The following is a 22,666-nucleotide window of genomic DNA, read 5'->3' as shown; positions in this document are numbered from 1 at the left end:
CACTATCTATGTATATAAAACCCTAAGTGGTTGACCATTTGACTAGTCACTATGATGTGCACTGACCACCAGGGGGCAGACACTCAATGCAGGAGCTGCCCCCCTTGTCAGTGCACTACCACAGCGGGAGCATAGCTCAGCTTACTGATAGGTGCCAGATGCTGGGCTCACTGCTGGCGAGTGCAGCTGCTGCGGTACAAGCCTTTCCCTCCTACATGGCAGCACTAATGAGCAGCAGCAGCAGGTACAGCAGAGATGGGATGAGTGGGAGCAGCAGAGCACCTGGGCTTGGGCTCCTACCCAGCTGCCTGCCACTTCGAGCACTACTATACCCCTCGTGGGATGTCAGACTGTTGATTTTGGCTCGATCTCTGGCAGTCTGACATCCCCTGAGGGGTCCCATATTTTGAGAGGATGCAGGCCAGACTGAGGGACCCTACCAGTGCATGAATCTGTGCACTGGGCCTCTAGCTTAGTATAGAAAAGGGAATGAGTAAAATATTGTACTTGATGATAATTTCCACTTATTTAATGCCTACCATGTAAGAAACACTCTAATAGTTTGTTTTCATGTGTGTTATTTTATATATAAATCTTTACTATTTTATTATCAGATAGAAGCTATTATCCCCAATTGAGACTCAAAGATATTATGTAATTTTCCAAGGTTACTTTACAAACAAATAAGGGGCCAACATTTATACTCAAGAAGTCTAAAGTCTATACTTTTTCCACTAGGTTTGCAGAGATTACAAATGACCTAATAGATTGCCTTGCCCAGCAGAGCCAGAAATTGCTTCCAGAAGCATGTCTATATTAGCTGCGTGAAGTTGATCCCTATGTGATAATTGTGCCATTAATGTGATAGGAATATTGAGCAGCTCAGATCTTCCTGACCCTAGGCTAAAGTATAAAAGGGAAGAAAGTTAAACAGTCTCCTACTGGTTTCAACAGGGGTCATTTCCAGGACATTGTTTAGTCTAGACAGTGAGAATCAGATGCAAGATTAGAGCAATCGTCTTTGATCTCTGGGTAAGGCACAAATGGGTTTATGGATTTCTTTCCTGTAACTCTGTGTTTTATGGAAATCAGATGGGTTCATTTTAACTCAACACTCAGTCCAGAGCAATATTGTCATTAAGGCAGTAGCACTGTCTTCATGTGATTCATGAACCTCTTATTTTATAATTATATAATCTTACAATCAAGAACACTATCTTCTATTTCAAGAAACAACTCAGTTCTTATTCAGAAGGAAACATTCAGCTGTCTCCTTTAGAATGTTTTGGCAAATATATTTTCTTGATCTATCAAGTTTACTGAGTAACACACAATAGAGACATTTTCAAATTAGCATATGAATTTAGATAATATGTCCTATTAAAAAGGAAATAGTTTATCAAGTGGCATTACCTTCATGTATTAATCAAACACATTTTCCATTGTAATATGTAGTCATTGTTGAAAAAGCCTGCTTGTCAGACTTGTCGTCCTCTGTTTATATAACTGGTAATTACAGAATCAAGATGAATTATCCTCTATTTTAAAGGCTATAAAATAGACACCAGTCAATTAGTATAACTATATCTTTGTTCTTTGAATAAAAAGGGAAAAATCAATCTCGTTTCAAAGTCATTTATCTATTCTCCTCCTCCCTTTCATCCATCACATAGAGCTGTACGTTAAACCCTGTGATTCCACTTTTTACTGTTAAAATAAGTCTCCTTAACATAAATTGTCATAGAATTCTCACAGAGAACTTTTTTCCTATTAATAGATAATCACAAACTCTTTTGCAAACTAGAAGATGTTCAAAAACCATGCACAAAGTTACTTTACTTAGTCGACACTTCACAGATGCAACACCCCTTTTCCTAAATTGGTTATGTTACCAATGCTAGAGATTAAGTCCAGGAAAAGAAATGGCTCTTTAAACACCAAAATGCCTAAAAGATGGTTTTACTTTGCTTGAGCAAATAACTAACCACATTTCTGGAGCTTTCTTTCTATTTTTAATCAAGTAATTTGATCATGATTAAAAATCATTAAAAATGTTATTTTGAAAAGAATGTTATATAGCCCTGGCTGGGTAGCTCAGTTAGTTATAGCATTATCCTGATACACCAAGGTTGTGGATTAAGCCTCTGGTCAGGGCACATACAAGAAACAAGCTATGAATTTTTTAATAAGTCAAACAACAAATTGATGTTTCTTTCCCCCCTCTCTCTCTTAGAACCAATCCTATCTAATAAAAAGATAATATGCAAATTAACTGTCACTCCATCACAAATATGGCAGCTCCCATAGCCACAAGATGGTGGCACCTATCCTCTCAGCCCCGCCAGAGTTCCCCAGTCCCGGGGGGCAGCTGCTGAGAGTGGGCAGCATGAGTGGTTTTGCTACCACAGTGATGAGGCAAGCATTCTGTGCCTGGCTGTGGATGGGCCTCTGGGCAGCAGGTGCTGAGTGGCCAGATCCTGCAGAGAGCTACTGATGCATGGATTCGTGTGCAGGGATACTAGTAAATAAATAAAATTAAAATTATAAATAAAAAGAGTATATATAATTACTCTTTATGAAATTTCTGCTCCTGCCCTAACTGCTTTGGCTCAGTGGATAGAGTGCTGGCCTGCAGACCGAAGGGTTCCAGGTTCGATTCTGGTCAGGGGCATGTACTTTGATTGCGGGCACATCTCCAGTGGGAGGTGTACAGGAGGCAGCTGATAGATGTTTCTAACCTCCAATTTATGACAAGTCTATATCCCTACTATTTCTCATTGTCATCCCCTATTTCTTATTCATTGCCACTAAAAATATTTGGAACCTTTACTCTGATTCTAACTTCCATGATTGTTTTCATTCCATCAAGTTATATATTATTAGATGGCTAAATGGTTGACATTATTGATTACTATTATTGAAGTTTAGAAAAAGAGGGCAGAGAGAGAGAGCGCACTTGAAATAAATAGAGATCACACTGGTATGTCAATGTTTGACCCAAATGCTACACAATGGAAAGTGTTTGGTAAAAAAAATAAATAATAATATTAATAATAATAGAATGAGGAAGAACATTGGAAAGATGATGCTAAGAAATCACTTAAGGTACTCTAAGAAACAAAAATTGGCATTAAGTAGAATTTGAACCCATTACCAAGGTATCTTTTCCAGGAGGAAAGTTACCTACTATTTCTTAGATAACTTATTTCTAAACACAGATTAATTAATTAGGTCAAGTTTGTACAAAGGTTGAAAAAGAAGGAGATAAAGAAAAGAAATTGAGGTATCTTTATTTCTCTCAAAATTCTCTTCTGTGAAATACAATAATTATTAAAGATTCCTGTGATTTAACTCATAATCAAAATTCACATAGATTAAATAAATCTTTAGATACTTATATATTCTAAAAAATGAGTTAAAAATAAAAGCATTTTTTATAAACTGTCAAATGATATTCAGATGTTAGTTATTTAAAAAGAAACACACAACACAATACAACTTATGCAGGGCTCATAGAAACAACATAACTTTCTACCTAAAGAAATTAAAAAGAGAATAAAAACTAAATTCAAAGTTAGCAGAGAAGGAAGTAATATAAATTGGAGTTCAAATAACTGACATCAAGACTAGAAGACAACAGGAAATAAAATGAGTGAAACTGGAAAACTTTTAGCTAGACTAACTAAGAAAAAGAGAAGATTGAATTAAACAAAATTGTAAATGAAAGAGGAGGCATTACAACTAACATCACAAAAATACAAAGGTTCATAAGAGGCTACTATGAATAATATCAACAAACTGCATAATCTAGAAGACTTGGAGACTGAATCATAAAGAAATGGAAAACCTGAACAGACCAATAATTTATAAGGAGATTGAAACCATTATCAAAACCCTCCCAACAAAAAATGCCTGGGACTAGATGGTTTCACTAGCAGATACTATCAATACTTAAAGGAGAATTAATATCCCTCCTCAAAATCTTCCAAATAATTGAAGAAGAATGCACACTACCAAGTTCATTAAGTTTACTCATTAGCCTAATACCAAAGCCAAATAAGGACATTGCAAGGATAAAATACTACAGGCCAATATCCCTGATGATTATATACACAAAAATCCTCTACAGGATTCTAGTGAACTGAAATAAGTAACACATTAAGTGGATTATACAGGATGGTTAAGTGGGATTTACCTCTAAGATGCAGCGATGGTTCAGCATATACAAGTCAATAAATGTAATACACCACATTAAAAGAATAAAAGGCTAAAAATAATGATCCTCTAAATAGTTGCAGAAAAAAACAACATTTGATGAAATTCAATATTTTTTCATGATAAAAGTTTTCAACAAATTGCCTGTAGAAGAAATATACTTCAACATAATAAAGGCCATACATGAGAAACTTACAGTTAACATCATACTAGATGGTGAAAAGCTAAAAGCTTTTTTCTCCAAAATTAGGAACAAAACAAGGTTGTCCACCCTCAACACTCCAACATAGTACTAAAAGTTCTAATAGAGCAATTATGTGAGAAAAGAAATAAAAGCCTGGAAAGTAAAAAGTAAAACTGTCACTGTTTGCAGATGACATGATCTTTCTGGTACATAGAGAAAATGTCAAAACTCCACCAACAATCTGGCAGAACTAATGAACAAATTCTATAAATATAAAAGATACAATATCAGCATATATCTCAATTACATTTTTATACAATAACAATCTGAAATATCTGTAAGAGAAATAAAGAAAATAATTGATCTATAACAACTTTAAAAGCAATAAAATACTAACTTTAAGCAAGGAGGTGAAAGATCTGAACATTGAAAACTATAGGGCATTTGTAAAAGAAATTAAAGACACAAATAAATAGAAATAAAATTATTTCATGAACTGAAAGAATTAATAGTGTTAAAATTTTCATACTACCAAACCATCTATAGCTTTAATGTAATCACTACAAAAATTCTAATGGCATTTTTCACAGAAGTAGGGGAAAAAAAGATTCTAAAATTTGTGTGGATCTACAAAGGATCCTGAACAGTCAAAGCAATTATGGTAAAGAAGACAAAACTGGTGGCTTTACACTTCTAGATTTCAAACTATACTACAAAGCTATAGCAATAAACCAGAATGGTATTAGCATAGAAACAGAAATATAGACCAATGGAATATCACTGAGAGTCCAGAAACAAACCCACACATATACAGTCAACTAATATTTCAAAAGGTAGCCAAGGATACACAACAGGGAAAATACAGTATATTTAATAAATGGTGTTGTGAAAACTGGATATTAACATGCAACAGAAGGAAACTGAACCACTGTCTTACACCCCTAATAAAAATAAACACAAAATAAAACCATAAATGTATGTCCTGAAATGTTAAAAGTCCTAGAAGAAAACAAAGGAAAAGAGCTCCTTGACATTGATCTTGGCAGTTATTTTTTGGATATAAATAAAAAGCTCAAATAATAATTAAAAAAAAAAAAGTGGGACTACATCAAACTGAAAGCTTTTGCTCTTCACCATCGAGTATGATGTTAGCTGTAAGTTTCATTACAATAGAAACAATCAACAGAATAAAGAAGTAACCTATGGAGCAGGAGCAATCATGGCAAATCATATGTCAGATAAGGGACTAGCCCATATGTCAAATAAGAGACTAGGTTTAGCTCAGAGGATAGAATGTCGGCCTGTGGACCAAAGGGTCCTGGGTTCAGTTCCTGTCAAGGCCATGTACCTTGGATGCTGGCTCCTCCCCAGCCTGAAGCAACCAATCCATGTGTTTCTCTCACATCAATGTTTCTGTCTTTCTCTCTTCCACTCTCCCTATGGAAAAATATCCTGAGGTGAGAATTAACAACAACAAAGCAAAGATAAGGGACTAATATCCAGTAACAAAAACAAACCCACACATAATCTTATTTTAAATGGGCAGAAGGAGGAAGTGAATAAACATTTTCTCAAAAAAGACATACAAATGTCCAACAAATACATGAAATTATATTTATGTACCTAATCATTAGGGTAGTGAAAATCAAAACCACAATAAGATAACTCCTTACATCTGTTAAAATGGCTATTTTTAAAAAGAAAGGAGATAAGCATTGGTGAGGATATAAAGAAAAGGATATCCTTGCACACTGTTGGTGGAAATGTACATTGGCCCAACCACTATGGAAAACAATAGAACTACCATATGATCAATCAGTCCCACATCTGACTATATTTCCGAAGGAAATGAAATCACTGTTTTGAAGAGATATTTGCAGTCTCATTTTCATTGAAGCATGAGACACAATATCCAGAAGGAAACAACCTAAGTGTCCATTAATGGGTAGATGTGGTATTCTTGCCATAAAAAAGGAAGGACATCCTGTCATTTAGGACAACATGAATTGACCATGAGGATATTATCTAAGTGAAATAAGTCAAAGAATTGTATCTACTATATGATCTCATTTAATTTTAAGAAAAGCCAAACTCCATATGCATCTTCACTTCTATCTATCTATCTATCTATCTATCTATCTATCTATCTATCTATCTATCATCTATCTATCTATCTATCATCTATCTATAATAAAGAGATAATATGCAAATTCACCCTTACTCCAGCACACAAGATGGCCATCCCCATGTGGTCAAAGATGGCTGCCCCCATGTGGACACAAGATGGCTACTACAAGATGGTCAGCAGGGGAGGGCAGTTTTGGGAGATCAGGCCAGCAGGGAAGGGTAGTTGGGAGCGGGGGGAGGATTGCAGAAGAGGGCAGTTTTGGACAACCAGGCCTGCAGGGAAGACCTTTGGGGAGGGACCAGGCCTGCAGAAGAGGGCAGTTGGAGGAGACCAGGTCTGCAGGGGAGTGGTTAGGGACAATCAGGCAGGCAGTTAGGAGTCAGCAGTCCGAGATTGTGAGAGGGATGTCTGACTGCCTGTTTAGGCCCAATCCCAGTGGACATCACTCGAGGGGTCCCAGATTGGAGAGGATGCAGGCTAGGCTGAGGACCTGGTGCATGAAATTGGTGCACTGCAGGGTGGTGGTGTCCCTCAGCCCATCCTGCATCCTCTCACAATCCAGGACCACTGGTTCCTAACTGCTCACTTATCTTCTTGCCTGATCACTCCTTACTGCTCCCCTCTGCTGGCCTGGTCACCACTTACTCCCCCCCACTGCCAACCTGGTCATCCCATGCAGCCTGCTATTTGGTTGTTACTGTTATGGTGTTGGCATTCTAGACATTTTGCATATTACTCTCTTATTAGTATAGATATATACCACTACAATATACTAACATATTTATTTTTATACTTATATAAGCACACAAATATTCATAGAAGACATTTATTTAAAGGCATTTATTTATCTTTTTAAAGCCTGATAATGATCACCATTTTAAAAAAGGGAAAACGATTTTTAAATGGCTCATCAGAATCAATTGCCCTATGTCTTAAATATGATGCCTGATTTGGATTTCAAAGTCTCTGCATAAGATTGCAGGCAAATAGGTGACAATCTTATTAGAACTATTCATTATTATATCTTCAGCAATTTACTCTTTGAAAGAACAGGGTTGGTGGATAGGCTTGTCAGAGCTAATGCAATGGTGATGGCTTGTGGTCACTGAGGCATGGAGAAATCTGAAAAGAAGAGGTTAGGTGATAAGTAAGGGCTATTATGTTGACTATTTTTTATACTTCTAATACACGTTTTTTCCTTTTATTAGAAGGCCAACAGTTAAATTGGAACAACCAATTCACAAAAAGAAACACATTCACCAATGTAATAGAATAAAATTGATTTGTGAGATAAGAAAATTCTGTGGTTTGTGAAATAGATGTTATTAAATTTCACAAAGAGTGAATTTTTAAAAGAGTATGCCCTCATAGTAGCTCCCAAATATTTGAAGGTTATCTAGTTTCTTTTTTTTCTCTCTTTTTCCTGCCTCTGCCTTTCAAAACAACCAAAAATATCACTCAATACCGACCACATATACAAAAAACGATCGGGATTCCAAAAGCTTTTCTTTTTCTCAGGAATGCCAATATTTGTTATATATTTGAACAGTTGGGCTATTTTTATATGCCATAAAACAAAAATATACACTGAATGGCCAGATTATTATGACCACCTGACATTTGTAGGCAAGTTAGCCATACACTGGGACATGGAATCTGAAGGCCTGTTTGAACACCTTTGCTGTCTGCAGTTACCAAGATAAAACGTCTCCAATTTGCACTGGAACACAAGGATTGGACAGTCGAGCACTAGAAAAATGTCATGTGGTCTCATGAATCACGTTTCCAGTTGTATCATGCAGACGGCAGAGTGAGAATTTGGTGGAAACAGCATGAAAGCATGCACCCCAAATACATGAGTACAACCCTTCAAGCTGGTGGGGGCAGTGTTATGGTTTGGGGCATGTTTTCCTGAAATGATATGAGCCCTTTAATTTGTGTGGAACAATGTCTGAAAAGCACAACATACCTAAGTATCGCTGCTGATCAAGTCCATCCTATCATGTTGATGGCATATCCCAATGCAGATGGCTTCTTCCAATAAGGCAATGTGCCATGCTACGGTGCTCGTATTGTGCAGGAGTGGTTTCAAGGACATGAGGGAGACTTTACCATGCTTAGGTGACTCCCCACTACCACCAGATCTCAATGCAATTGAGCATTTGTGGGAAAAAGTTAAATGAGCCATCAGGCACCTGGTTCCACAATCATCAAATCTCACAGAACTGGACAGTGCTATTCATCAGGCATGGTGTCAGATTCCTCGCATCACCTTTCAACTTCTCATGGAATCAATGCCAGGAAGAAATTTTGCAGTATTGAAGCCAAAAGGTGGCCCAAAGAAGTACTGATGAGGTGGTCATAATAATCTGGCCATTCAGAGTTTTTTTAAGCAACACATATTTATTGGAACATATAAAGTAATGCAGAGGTGTATAAGAAAATAATAATTTATCCTCTCTTCCTGAATGTTTCCAATATTATCTTATTGTATACTAGAGGCCCAGTGCATGAGGGTGGGAGGGGTTGTCTCCAAGCCTACCCTGTGCCCTCTCACCAACCAGGACCTCTTGGGGGATGTAGCAGTGCACCAAGCAGCAGGTGGCCTGGAGGAGCCCAAGTGGCCACTCATGCTCATCCCAGCCTGCAGCGCCTGCCACCGCAGCTCAGTAGCGCTGCTGCGGAGTTGGGAGAGGCTCTTGCCACCACAGTTGTGCTTGCTAACTGTGAACCTGGCTTTGAGCTGAGCAAAGCTCCCTCTGTGGGAGCTCACTGACCGCCAGGGAGGGCGGAGAGCCTGCATTGAATGTCTGTACCCTGGTGGTCAGTGCGCATCATAGTGACTGGTTGACCAGTTGTTCCGGTCACTTGGTCTTAAGGATCGCTTATGCTTTTACAATATATATGTAGATTTTACCATATATTTTACTTTGGTCTTAAACATAAATACAAGGATATAGAGTTTTCTTTTTCCTCTACTATTTAAAAAAAATAAAAATGGAACCATACTGTATATGCTTTTCTTCTCTTACTTATCCTATCTAATAAAAGAAAAATATGCAAACTGACCATTACTCAAAGACATAAGATGGCCGTCCCCATGTGGTCAAAGATGGCCACCACAAGATAGCTGGCAGGGAAGGGCAGTTGTGGACAGTTGGCGGTGACCAGGTCAGCAAGGGAGGGCAGTTGGGGGGGGGTGACCAGGCCTGTAGGGGAGGGCAGTTGGGTGGACTAGGCCTACAGGGGAGGACAATTTATGGGGGAACCAGGTATGCAGGGGAGGGCAGTTTTGGGCAATCAGGCCAGCAGAGAGGGCAGTTAGGATGACTGGGCCAGCAGAGGAGGGCAATTGAGGGAGACGAGGCCAGGAGGGGAGGACAGTTGGTAGGGGCAGGCCTGCAAGAGAGGGAAGATAGGGGTCCAGGCCTGCAAGGGAGGGTATTTGGGGGGAACCAGGCCTGCAGGGGAGGGCATTGTGGGCGATCAGGCCAGCAGGAGGGGAGTTAGGGGTAACTGGGCCAGCATAGGAGGGTAGTTATGGGTGACCAGGCCTTCAGGTGAGGGCAGTTGTGGGGGGCCAGGTCTGCAGGGTAGGGAAGTTATTGTGCCCAGGACAGCAGTGGAGGACAGTTATGGGTGACCGGGCCAGCAGGGGAGGGCAGTTAGGGGCAATTGGGCTGGCCAGGGAGCAGTTAGGTATTGATTATGCTGGCAGTGGAGTGGTTAGGGAGTGATCAGGCTTGCAGGAAGAAGCAGTTAGGGCCAATCAGGCAGAGGCAGGTGAGTGGTTGGGAGCCATCAGTCCTGGATTGTAAGAGGGATGTCCAACTGGGATTGGGCCTAAATGAGTGGTTGGACCTTCATCAGGGGTCCCAGATTGGAGAGGGTGCAGGCTGGGCTGAGAGACACCATACCCCCTGCTCTCTTCCCCCCACCCCTGGTGGACAAATTTCATGCACCAGGCCTCTAGTTTCCTTAATAAAAAGACATGGGCATATTTTCACATTAATTCATGCATCATTTACAATGTTCAATATTTCTAATATTTAGGTAGATTTTATTCTTTTCCTTTATTACTCACCTATGAATAGACATAGTAGTTATTTCTTGCTACTTCAAACAATGTTGCATCCGCTTTCTACTAAAGACGTATACTTTCAGGTGCACTAAATTGTGTTCTGGGGTTTAAGATGCTAGTTGTGCTAAATTTTATCTGAACACTGTAAAAAAAGAGTTTTGCTTAGCAAATGAATTATGTAATGGTGACAGTAGAGAGCAGAGTAAATGTGGTAACTGAAAACATTTCAGACTCTGAAAGCTGTAGAGGTAGATAGTGGTTAATATACTGCAAATAGGCACCAGCATCTTTTTAATTAGGTTTCTCACTACATTGTTGTCTGTTTTGACCATTGCTAAGGAGAGGAATTCTGTGGAACTATTGGATGTCTTTAACTAGTAGTAAAGATTTAGTATCTACAAAGGGGAGATATTATGTTCCATCTTGGGCCAATTCCTGAAGCATTTTACATGACATTTCCGAAAAACTAACCTCCACATTTTATTCAAGAATGTAAAATTTCTTTACAAATAATTGTGAGTGTGCATATCAATGAAGCAAAAGCAGAGGTCACTTGTAAATACACTGAAAATACACTAAATTATGTTTTAGGAAATTTCCTAGTTTTCAAGAAAATGTATGATGGCTTCTAACAGCTGAATTTCATCATGTCTACTCTATTTTGAACCTGGTGCAAAAACTTGAGCTAATCAAAATCTTCAGTTTATGGAATATTTTTATCATTCTTTAATTCAAGATTTTCTTTTAATTTTTATCTTTCAACCCCATTTCTCAATTTTCTTCATCTGTCTTCATCATAAAGTTAGGTATGAATATTACATTGTACAAGCTATATTTCAGTATAATATGCACATTACTATTTGTAATAAACTAGTGGCCTGGTGCACAAAATTTGTACATGAGGGGGTGTCCCTCAGCCTAGCCTGCACCCTCTCCAATCTGGGACCCCTCGAGGTTAGACATTCCTCTCACAATCCAGGACTGTTGGCTCCCAACTGCTTCCCTGCTTCTCTTCCTGATTGCCCCTAACCCCTTCTGCCTGCCAGCCTGATCACCCACTAACCTCTCCCATGCCAGCCTGATTGATGTCTAACTGCTCCCTGGCCAGCCTGTTTGCCCCCAACTTCCCTTCTCTGCCAGCCTGGTCACCCCTAACTGCCCGCCCCTCCAGGGTTGATTGCCCCAACTGTCCTCCCTTGCAGGCCTGGTGCCTCCCAACTACCCTCCCCTGTTGGCCATCTTGTGTCTATATGGGGGCAGGATCTTTGACCACATGGGGGCAGCTATCTTGTGTGTTGCAGTGATGGTCAATCTGCATATTACTCTTTTTTTTTACATATAATAGAGGCCTGATACATAGGTGTTGGCCAGCTGGTTTTCCCTAAAGGGTGTCCTTGATCAGGGTGGGGGTTCCCTTGGGGTTTAGGGTGGCCTGGGCAAGGTGCCTGTGTTGTTTTGCAAGCCAGCCATGCTCCCTGGCAACCCAAGTGGAGGCCCTGGTATTTATTTATCTTTTAAAATTGAAACTTTATAGCCTGGAATGGAGCCAAGCCTCCTGCTCGCCCCATGGCAGCAGCCATTTCTGTTGGGATTTATTTATCTTCTATAATTGAAACTTTGTAGCCTGGAATGAAGGCCTGATCCGGCCAGAGCTGAAGAAGCTTGGCTTTCTCAATCGCCAGGGACAACCCTAGCCTCCTGCTCTTCCAGTTCAGTGGCTGCCGCCATTTCTGTTGAAATTTATTTACTTTCTATAATTGAAACTTTGTAGCCTTGAATGGTGGCCTCGACTGGCCAGGGTGTGTGAAAAGCTTGGCTTCCTCCATTGCCAGGGAAACCCAAGCCTCACTCCTGCTCTCTGTGGCCAAAGCCATCTTGGTTGCGGTTAATTTGCATACTCACTCTGATTTGCTGGTGGGCATGGCTGGTGGGTATAGTGGAGTGATGGTTAATTTGCATGAGGACTAGGCACCTGTTGCAGGAATATTCCTGCAAGACTTGAGGTGGGCTTCCTTCCCGTCACCCCCACCGTCTCCTGCGTAGCCGCTCCTGCTGCCGCCTCCTCTAGGGCTGCTGCTGCGCACCCCGCCCCGCTCACCCAACCTGCCACACCTGCCCTTTGTCTTCTGTGCTGCCTACACAGGCTGCCAGTGCTTTCCCTCCAGCAGCCACAGCCGTCTTGCTTTCCACTTTCCTTCCCTATTCCTTCTATGCTGTCTTCAGTCTTTACTCCTTCCTCCCTACAAGTATACAAATTAACCAGAATTTTGTTGGGTTAATTTGCATACTTGCTCTGATTGGCTGGTGGGTGTGGTTTGTGTAGTGGAGTGATGGTTAATTTGCATATACTCTATTACGAGGTTAGATGTAATATATTAGAAGTATCAAGTTTTCATTTAAAGATACTAATTTTATCAAAGAAATATATCACTTTTTTACATCTTTATTCTTTTCTGATATTTTTTAATCTGACACTTCTTTCTACCATTCATTCTTTTGCTGTATCTTTGATATTAGTTAATCTATCTAGCACATTTGATTATTTATCTATTAAATTTTCATATTCAGTATTTCTAATGGTCCAATGGGCTTTTCTTTATAACTACAACTTTTTTATGCATAACACAACATTTTGTTGTTAACACCTTCTTTTATCATTTTTAAGATATACACTATGCTTATTTATTATTATTTTATCTTTGATATTTAGATTTTCATGTTCTACTTGCTTTGTTTATTATTTTATTTTATTTTATTTTATTTTATTTTATTTTATTTTATTTTACTTTAATAATCACTGCCCTATTCAAATAATACTTTATAACATAATATTCCTGGGAATTTAATGTAGATCTGAGACAATGGACAAAAGCCTAGGCTTGTGATTTATTGGTAAGTTGAGGAAAAAAGTGTTCTTGACTCTAAGTAATATACCTTTGACTTTATAAGCACTTACTTTGTTCTCAATGGGTAAAACTGTTCTTACTGGAAACTTTCTCTACCTCAATCTCTGCCTTTTCTTAATGTTTGGCTTCTGCTGGAGTGAGGTAGAGGCCATTTCTGAATCAATTGTCATCTGTTCTCTATCAGAGGGTATTCTGGAATCCCCAGAATTTTAGTCAGCTGACAGTGCAGACCAATCAGCTATTTTATAGCCTCACAATGTCATGGGACAGGCTAGGATCCATTCACAATTTTTTTTTTCAATTTAGAGAAGAAATATGTGCATTTATTCGTTCTATTACTCATACCTTTCCATATACATAGATTTTTCTGTGTTTATCTGCATTGCTGTCTTCCCTAAATTCAACCAGATCAAGTAACCTTCTGGGAATTCCTTACAGCTTTTAAAGGAGTGTCTTAACTCTATCCTTCCTATCAATCTGCGGTTTGGTAGGTGATTAATCCACAACCTGAGTTGTCATTTCATCCAGAAGTCTCCCCTTTTCACTGTGACACTGTTGATCTTTATTGAGAAATTTAACTTTACATTTTCTAAACACTAACAAATGATACTGACCAAATGTAGCAATGCCATATTTGCTAAGTGTGGTTAATTTCATAGTGTTGGTACCTAGGTTAGTGTCAGTGTAATGTGTAATGATTGTGCAAAAAATTACACCCCACACTAGAGCAGCAAGTTTGAAACCTGGATTTTCTTCAGCAGCACACAGTTGGCACTCCATATCCCTGGAGTTTCCAATTTAGGGTTTTGGGTCATGGATTTTTATACACACAGAATCAAGCAAACATGGCTAAGAATTCTCCCCTGGGAATATGTGGATGCAGAAATTAGACTTTATAAGAGGACTTTCTTTTGTCCGATGGTCAGTGCTCCTAAACCGGAGTAGTTCAAGGTCCAATGTGTACATAAAAAGTCCCAGTTTTCACCCTACCTGGAAACCAACACTGCAGATGAGTATTCAGCCTTTGGCATCGTGCTGAAAGGAATTTTGACAAGGAAAGATTTATGCAGAGATGGCAATCAGAATGATAAATGCATAAAACTCTGACAAATGTGTACTGTAAGACCTCACTTCACATTATGACTAAGTTCTTGGAAACTGATTTTAAGTGAAACCAGGTAAAAGAAAAGCCATTTTGTCACAGGCTAGTTGATATGAACAAGATTTAAATTCCTATGGCATATGTCTGGTCACAAAATCTTCACCAAACTTTAAACAAGACTCCCAAACACTTCTAATATTTAAACACTAAAATAACTCTGAACTTCTACAATATACTAGAGACCTGGTGCGTGAAAATTCATGCACTAGAGCAGGGGAGGAGGGTCTCTCAGCCCTGCCTGCCCCCTCTTACAGTCCGGGAGCCTCAGGGGCAGGAGGCAACCCGGTGACCAGGGGAAGACGATGCCCAGTCACACCTCTGCTGCTGCCACTGCCTGCAGCATAAGCCTCGGCTGGCCCCGGTTACTTGAGCCTCAGACAGCCATGGGCAGCTGGGCAGCTGCCATCCAAGGTTTGCTTGTGCCTCGGGCCAGCCCTGGGCGGCTGGGGGGCTGAGGGTGGATCTGGTTGCACTCTGTGCCTGCTGCCCCTCCCCCTGGCTGGGCTGAAAGGACTCGGGGATTCCGCTGGGGCTGAGGAGACTGGGCGCTGCCATCTGGTGGCCATTGGCACCACCATCTTTGTGACAGTGTGATGGTCAATTTGCATATTCCCTCTTTCTTAGATAGGATTTAAGAAAGATTAATAAACACAAGTAAGATAATACTTTTCCAACCAACTTATTACAGTGCATGGTCACGTGGGTAGCCAGAACAGGACCCAGCAGCTCAGGGCTCCCGACGTGAACCCACCCTGGTCAGGACATCCTTCCATATCAGGGCCTTTCACACCCCCACCCTCATTCAGACTGGACCAGTGGAGACACTGATCCATCTCCTGTGCACATCGTGGGGCTTCGGGAAGTAACCTGAGTCCCGAAGGAAACCCATGCAAACAAGAAAAGAACCTACAAACTCCACATGACAGTGTCTCTCTCCTGGCATAATTTCCCCCCCCCCCCCTCATCACTATTACAATGAAACAATATCATTTGAAGCCCTGCTGTAGAAAAGTTGAAGTAATTATTATGTCGTTGTGGAAATATGACTCAGAGAAAATAAGATACTTGTGTTCTGGACTATATAAAGGCCCATCACATGAAAAGGAAAAACATTTCCTGGTAACATCAGAATAACATGAATAGCCATTCAAATAAAAATGATTGCTAAGTAAATGCATGTTCATGGAGCAGCATACTTGTGGGGGTTTCGGGAGATTTGGGGGCTGAGCAACAACAGGAAAGGCCATGAGGTGGCGGTAGCACACAGAAGCTTTGAAGGGTGTGCTAGTCAGGCAGGTCCCTCCCAGAAGACTGGCCAGAGGCATAAGGCCTGGGGGTTACCACCTACTGGGGCGGGGGAAAAGGGAATTCCCAGGAGGAGCAGGATCTGAGTCAGAGATGGTGCTTGTGTGTCTGAGTGAAGTTTCTCAGCACCACTTGGGAGTCTCTGGGTCATGGAGCTCCAGAGAACAGCATCAGTTTAGACACTTTATAGTGCCTGGCTTATCTTATCTGTGGCTAGCAGATGTTGGGTGTAATTTCACAGTCACACTCTAGATGTCTAAGAATCTGCTTATTTGGGCTGTAAAACAATTGATTCTGTAAAAAAAAAAAAAAAAATAGTTTGGCACCCATGGGCTTCTGAGTCAATGAGTCAGCCTGCTGTGAAGAAATAAACAATTCAGGGGCCAAAACACAGAGGCCACCTTAGCTGGTTTTATCACAGTGCACAAGACAGCATGCTATTGATATGATTGTGTTTAATTTCAAGAAGGATAGTTTCAGAGCAGAATTAGGACTAGAGTTTTCCTAAAATGGAATGACTTGCTTGGAAATTATTAGAGAAGAGGTTAAATAGAGGCTGAAGTAAATCCTTATCGGGTTGCCCTTGTGACCATATCTAAGGTAGCACATGTCTCTAAACTAACCAAGCTTTCTTATGTATAGTAAACATGACACGTAGGTACAATTTCATTACTAAAACATTTTTTAATCACAAAAATGTCAAGAATTTAGCAATTTCTAGTTTTATGTAAATACAGATACAGGTAATGTGTGTGTGTGTGTATGTGCATGCACACACACGTGTGGAAAATTTTAGCACATTGTTGACATTTAACACTTTTGACCTAATCGATTGGGACATTTTTTTAAATTTTAATTTTATCAGTGTTTGAAAAAAAAAATCTTTAAACAATATTTCTTAACACATAATATTTATTCATTAGTGCTTTTGCATATTTTGTGTGTGATGTTGTGGATCCTGGCATCAATGACACCAAAAGGCTCCTACATTTTTTTTAATAATATAAAAAGTAACATTTTGATTTATTAGAGTAATCTACGGTAGGTATATTTATGATTAAAATTTTACAGAAAACTCAAAGTGGTTTTTTCCTTAGTGACCCCAAGATATGATGCTTAAGTGAATGGCCACATAATAAAGTATATGATTATAATTTTAGTCATGTCACTTCTTATTCATAGTGCAATGCAATCCCAGTGGGTATATTTTTGGGCAATTATAAAGCAGTACAATAAGCAGCCAGTAGTGTCCAACCTTGCAAAGTTTGTAACATTTTAATAATAATGAAAAATGAGTGTTTCAGTGTGCACATTGCAAAGAAACAGCTGAGATTACTAGCAGTAACAAACTCCATCTCTGAGTAGTTTTCACCTTGACTGTAAAAGACACTTAAGAGTCTCACCCACGGATGTGACACAAACATGGCGCAGCAGAGGGAGTGATCTTAACGGCTGTGGATTTGGTGGTGCATCTGCTGAGACTAATGCCTTCTCTCACTTTCAGCGGCGCCTGTTTTCCAAGTATGGCTGGCTAGAGAAGAAAAATGGGCATCTCACTTTATTTTTATTTTTAAAATATATTTTATTGGCTTTTTACAGAGAGGAAGGGAGAGGGATAGAGAGAAACCTCAATCAGCTGCCTTATGCACACCCTCCACTGGGGATGTGCTCGCAACCAAGGTACATGCCCTTGACCAGAATCAAACCCGGGACCCCTCAGCCCACAGGCTGATGCTCTATCCACTGAGCCAAACCGGTTAGGGCAGGGCATTCCACTTTAGAAGACAACTGAAGCTAAATATGGTTTCAAAAGAATTAATTCTATTTATATAAACTACTTCAGTGGCTCTAATATATGTGCCATTTCTGTGCACACAGGAGATCTACCAGTTAGATTTCCTTCTAGGCCCTAGGGTGTTTACCCAAAAGCCCAAGTTTAGGGTGTTCTGGCAGCTAACAGAATGTTTTAAAGATTCAGTTGTTACTGTATTTTTTCTCCTCCTGATTTCACCACTGTGGTGGCTTAGTGCTGTCCTAAGCGTCTTGCCACTGGAGGGCACGCATGACTGCCATCAGCTGCAGGGACCACATTGCGACACAGAGAGGAAGTGTTTCTCCTGCAGAAATGGAACTCAGGCCCAGACCTCTATCTGATTATGTCAATGTAGGTCCTGAACTGTTACCCTATGCAAGGAATAGGTTATTGTGCTGCTTTTAGGCCCCTGGGAGACCACACCTGATGGAACAGAGTATATTGTAATAAAGGATTTGATGGCTACCCAAAATAAAATATAATTTTTATCTCTTTTCCTAGGTTTTACATTTTAGCCTGTCTTCCTATAACTCATTGTCTTCACAAGAGTTACTCATCTTGTAAAGACGTTTCTAACTTGCTTTTCTGGTTGTTCAGGCTCAACCTTGAGCAATACAGAAACAGTATAGTGCTGTACTGGCTCTAACCCTCTCTTTGGTTTAGTGAAGCCTCCATACTGTTCTGCTCTTCTCTAGAAATAGTAACACCCAGCGCATTGGGGAGGGTGTGCACTCAGACGATTGCACTTCTGGGCTTCTATAAAAGCCTCATTGCTTTGAACTGTGGCTCAAGCTCTCCAACCTCATGCTCTTCATTGATAAAATGGAGATAATAATATCAACCTCAATATATTGTTGAAATTTGCATCATATTGTGTTTAAAAGCAATTTGGCAGGGAATAACTGATAATCTTGTAATCTATTGGTGGAAGACTACATATTGTTAAAAGTGTTTTAGTTGATATTTGGAAACATTGTCTTTAAAAATATGCTTTGAGCCAGCCATTCCATTATTAGGAATTTACTTGGCGGATATAATTAGAGATTTGTAATATATTGATGTAATTGGATATTTATTGAACTTTACATAGCACATTTTTTTTTAATTCTAAGAGATTGAAGACAGGATAATACATACCCTTCATATGTTTTAGTCATAATCACATTAGCCAATTTTACTATGGGCATAGCACTTTTACAAGCCAAGTTTATCTCTTTTGTTTTTCTCTTTGCTATCTCCCCTATTGCAATGTAAGATCTGTGAGAGAAGGGAGCTTATCATATTTCTTGCTATGTTTTCCCAGGATAAGGATTGCCCCCTACTAAAGCAGCCAATAGATTTAATTACTTAATATAGGCACAGATATGTAGACATTTTGTGAGGTTGTAAATGAATACTTAACAAAATCGGAAGGCCATGTAATGACAAGTGAATGAAATAGGTATAAATAGCATGTGCTATGGTATCAAATTTGAGATTTTATTTTGCAAATATTTTATAAATATTAAGAAGTAGTTATTCTGGAAAATTTTGATGTTCCCATTTACATGTTTCCATTATTTCACATTTGCTGCAGTATGTTTTGTTACTTTTGTAATAGAAAGTGACTACAATTCATCTAAACTCACCATTTTAGTCAGTTAGGCACCTACCAAGCCTCATAGGGAGGTCAGAGGAGTGGTGAGCTATGATCAGGGGTCAAGAATCTGGTGCTTCCTGGGGAAAGCCACGCTGGGGGGAGGCCTGGCAGCCAAGGCTTTTGTGGATCCACGAGGTGAGAAGCGAATGAGAAATCACTGGCTTTCCTGGGGCTAAAGTGGAAATAGGATGTGAGTAAAATCAATGTATAATATTTCAACATGTATCCCTCCCCAACCCCAGCGCTGTTATTAGAACTCACGACAGTAACTAGTTAAACATAATTCCATTACATAATTTGATCATTTAGTGATTACTGACTAGGAAGAACAATGCCATAAACCCCAGGAATGCCAAGATAAAGGAGAGAGAGGTCCTGCCCGAAAAGCTCAGGGTCTGGTTGTGAGGGGCAGGCTCAGACAAAGAGAGCACAGGTGGGGCTAATGAGGAGTACGGTGATATGTCTGCCTATGCTACCTAGAGCAGTGGCAGGATGGGAAAAGAGAAGTACTAAGACAAAGCTAGCGCATGAATTTTTTGATGCTATGTCAGTTTTAACATATAAATTTAGCTATTTTACCCCTCCCCGCCAAAGCTTTAGGATTATCATTCATTTCCAGAGGCTCCTGAATGCCGGGGGTAAGTACTCAATAAATATGAATGGGACGGTTTTTACGGATAGCCTCCTCCTCATACACTCCTCCTCATCATCCTGAGTTTGAAATCTGCTTCTTAGACTCTTTGCTTTTTTAACATGTTAACCCTCCTCCCTCCATCTCCCCCCACCCCAACCAAAGTCCTTTCTTTCTCCCCGTTCAAATACTAACACATTTACTAGGTGTAACCTTTTCAGTATAGCTCTCAAACCAGTGAACTCCTCAGAGAATCCAGACCAGGTGTCTGTAAATTATAGCCCACAGGCCAAATTCTCCTCTTTTTTTTTTCTTCTTTCATTTGTTTTGTGTATAATGCATAAAATTTTGTTGGACCACAGGGATGCCCAATGAGTTATATATTATCTGTGTTTACTTTTGTGCTACAGTGGTGGCAGAGTAGAGCAGTTGCCATGGAGACTATATGGTCCCAGACCCTAAAATATTTACTATCTGAACTTTTATAGAAAAAGTTTTCACTTCTCTTATCTAGGTATTCTGGATTTTTTTTTTCACATATTACATAATATTTATAAACCAAATATGGCTTCCTTCTCTTCCCCTTCAGCACTTTAAAGATTAACCCAGGTCCAAAAGTCCAAAAATGTTGCTCATAGATAAATATTTATATTCTCTATGGGAACTAAAAAAAAAAATCCAATAACTGGTATAATTACATTGCTTTTGAAAATATATTGATATAACAGCAGTATAAGTTTATAAAGTTTCATGAAAATCTGATGACTCTAATTGACTTTTCAAAATTTTATTCACATTCAGACTTAAAGTTGAGTGGTTACTAGAAGTCTCTAAGTATCAATATACAAAATTAAAACATGAGAGCTTGAAAAATAGTGCCAACACTGAGGATTGAGTTCTGTATGAAATTTGACATTTAATTTATATTTAAAATAAGTTATTTAAGATACATAAATCTGTTGAAGTTTATTCCAATATTGCTCCAGAAATAATAATTTAGGATTCGTTAAAATGCTGTAAGTGGAACAAATACACAGTAAAGCAGTTGAGCTAATTTCATATCTGAAGTTTCATGCCAACTGTACTATATATTTGTATTGATTCTGAAATCCCTCCATAGCACCACCCTGTCTGAATTGCACACGTCCCTCTATAAATACAATCTGTTTTGAAGGTGTGAGTCTTTTAGCTATTTTCCAAAGGGGCACGTTCCTCTGCCAGAATGAAAAACATGGGACAATTTTTGTGCCTCTGGGTGGCTCTAAATGGCATGCTACCATCTGCCACTGGGCAGGTAATAACGATAAACATTTAAAACGCTGTATCTGGTTTTACAAGATTACAAATATTCTGAATCTTCATGTGCTTTGGAGCCATGAAGCCAAACAATTAACACACACACACAGTCGTGCGCATACACACATGAAGAAAAAACACACAAAAATAAATTTTATACAAACTGACTTATAACATTTTAGGGGAAATTATTTTATTATAAAGTATTGATAAATGTAGGTGACAAAAATAAGACCAGCAATATGCTACCCAGAAGATGGGTAAAATAAAATTTTAATCAGTATCATATCAGATGTGTAACTTCTATTTAGTCATATCCCATTATATTAAAATTTGCAGATTTGAATGTTTTTTAAATTTTTTTAAATTGAGGTCTTTTTCTGACTACATACTGAGTCAGATTTTCATACTCACATCCTAGGTAATTAGAACTTTTTTTTAGCCCTGGCTGGGTGTTCCAGTTGGTTGGATGCATCATTCTGTACACCAAAAGAAGGTTGTGGGTTCCATTCCCAGTCAGGTCACACACCTAGATTGCAAGTTTGATCCCCAGTCAGGGTGTGGATGGGAGGCCACCAATCATTGTTTGTCTCTAAAATCAATAAAACATCCTTGGGTGAGGATTAATGAAGACAAGCCCTGGCCAGTTTGGCTAAGTGGAATCTCCATGGTCTTGGAGTAGTTTTTTGAAAATATATAAACATATTCTCAAACAAAAGTTAATAAAGGAATCCTTTCTATAAAATTGACTTGGAATCCTTTTTATTTTTGCCCAAATTGTTTTCCTTTGGCTTATTTTGACACCATGTGTGATTTTCATGGGTGTCTTGCTGTTAGCATTACAAATGAAAATTAATTTTCTACAGTAAAACTTTTCTAATGTAATTTACTTACAGGATATTTTTCCCTACTATCCCTCCTTTTTTTTTAATGGATGTTTTTGTAAATTTTGTAATGCACTTTTGATAACTTTAAGTTTTAAGTTTTTGCACAAAAATAAGACTGTTTTAGGTTCATTTCATGTTAAGCAATTTTACCATAAGATGCACTACCAATAGAAATTTTAGTTAATACTTTAGGAACAGCTTTTTATCTAAAATTTTAAATTTAAATTTTAAATTTAAATTTTCTTGGGTGTTCACTTATTTCTATTAACCAATTTAAATTAACCTGAAAACTTGATTACTATTTTACTGTCAATTTAATACTCTAACAACAATCCTAGTTTACCCCGTAAATATTAGTAGAAAGGATTATTTGCATTCTTGAGTAGCCCTGAGCATTCCCGGTGCTATGCTGGATTTAG

At 39.0% G+C, this 22,666-nt stretch overlaps 1 protein-coding gene across 1 annotated transcript in view; it reads left to right on the top strand.

The window, feature by feature from the left end:
* The window catches only part of LRP1B (LDL receptor related protein 1B), a 1,553,318-nt gene that overhangs the window by 218,678 nt on the left and 1,311,974 nt on the right, over nucleotides 1–22,666 (top strand). The window lies entirely within an intron of this gene.

The sequence above is a fragment of the Pipistrellus hanaki genome, assembly GCF_964339955.1.
Source record: "Pipistrellus hanaki genome assembly, chromosome: 8".
Classification (NCBI taxonomy): Eukaryota; Metazoa; Chordata; class Mammalia; order Chiroptera; family Vespertilionidae; genus Pipistrellus; species Pipistrellus hanaki.
Note: the sequence above shows the minus strand (reverse complement) of the source record. Positions and strands in the feature narration are given on the sequence as shown.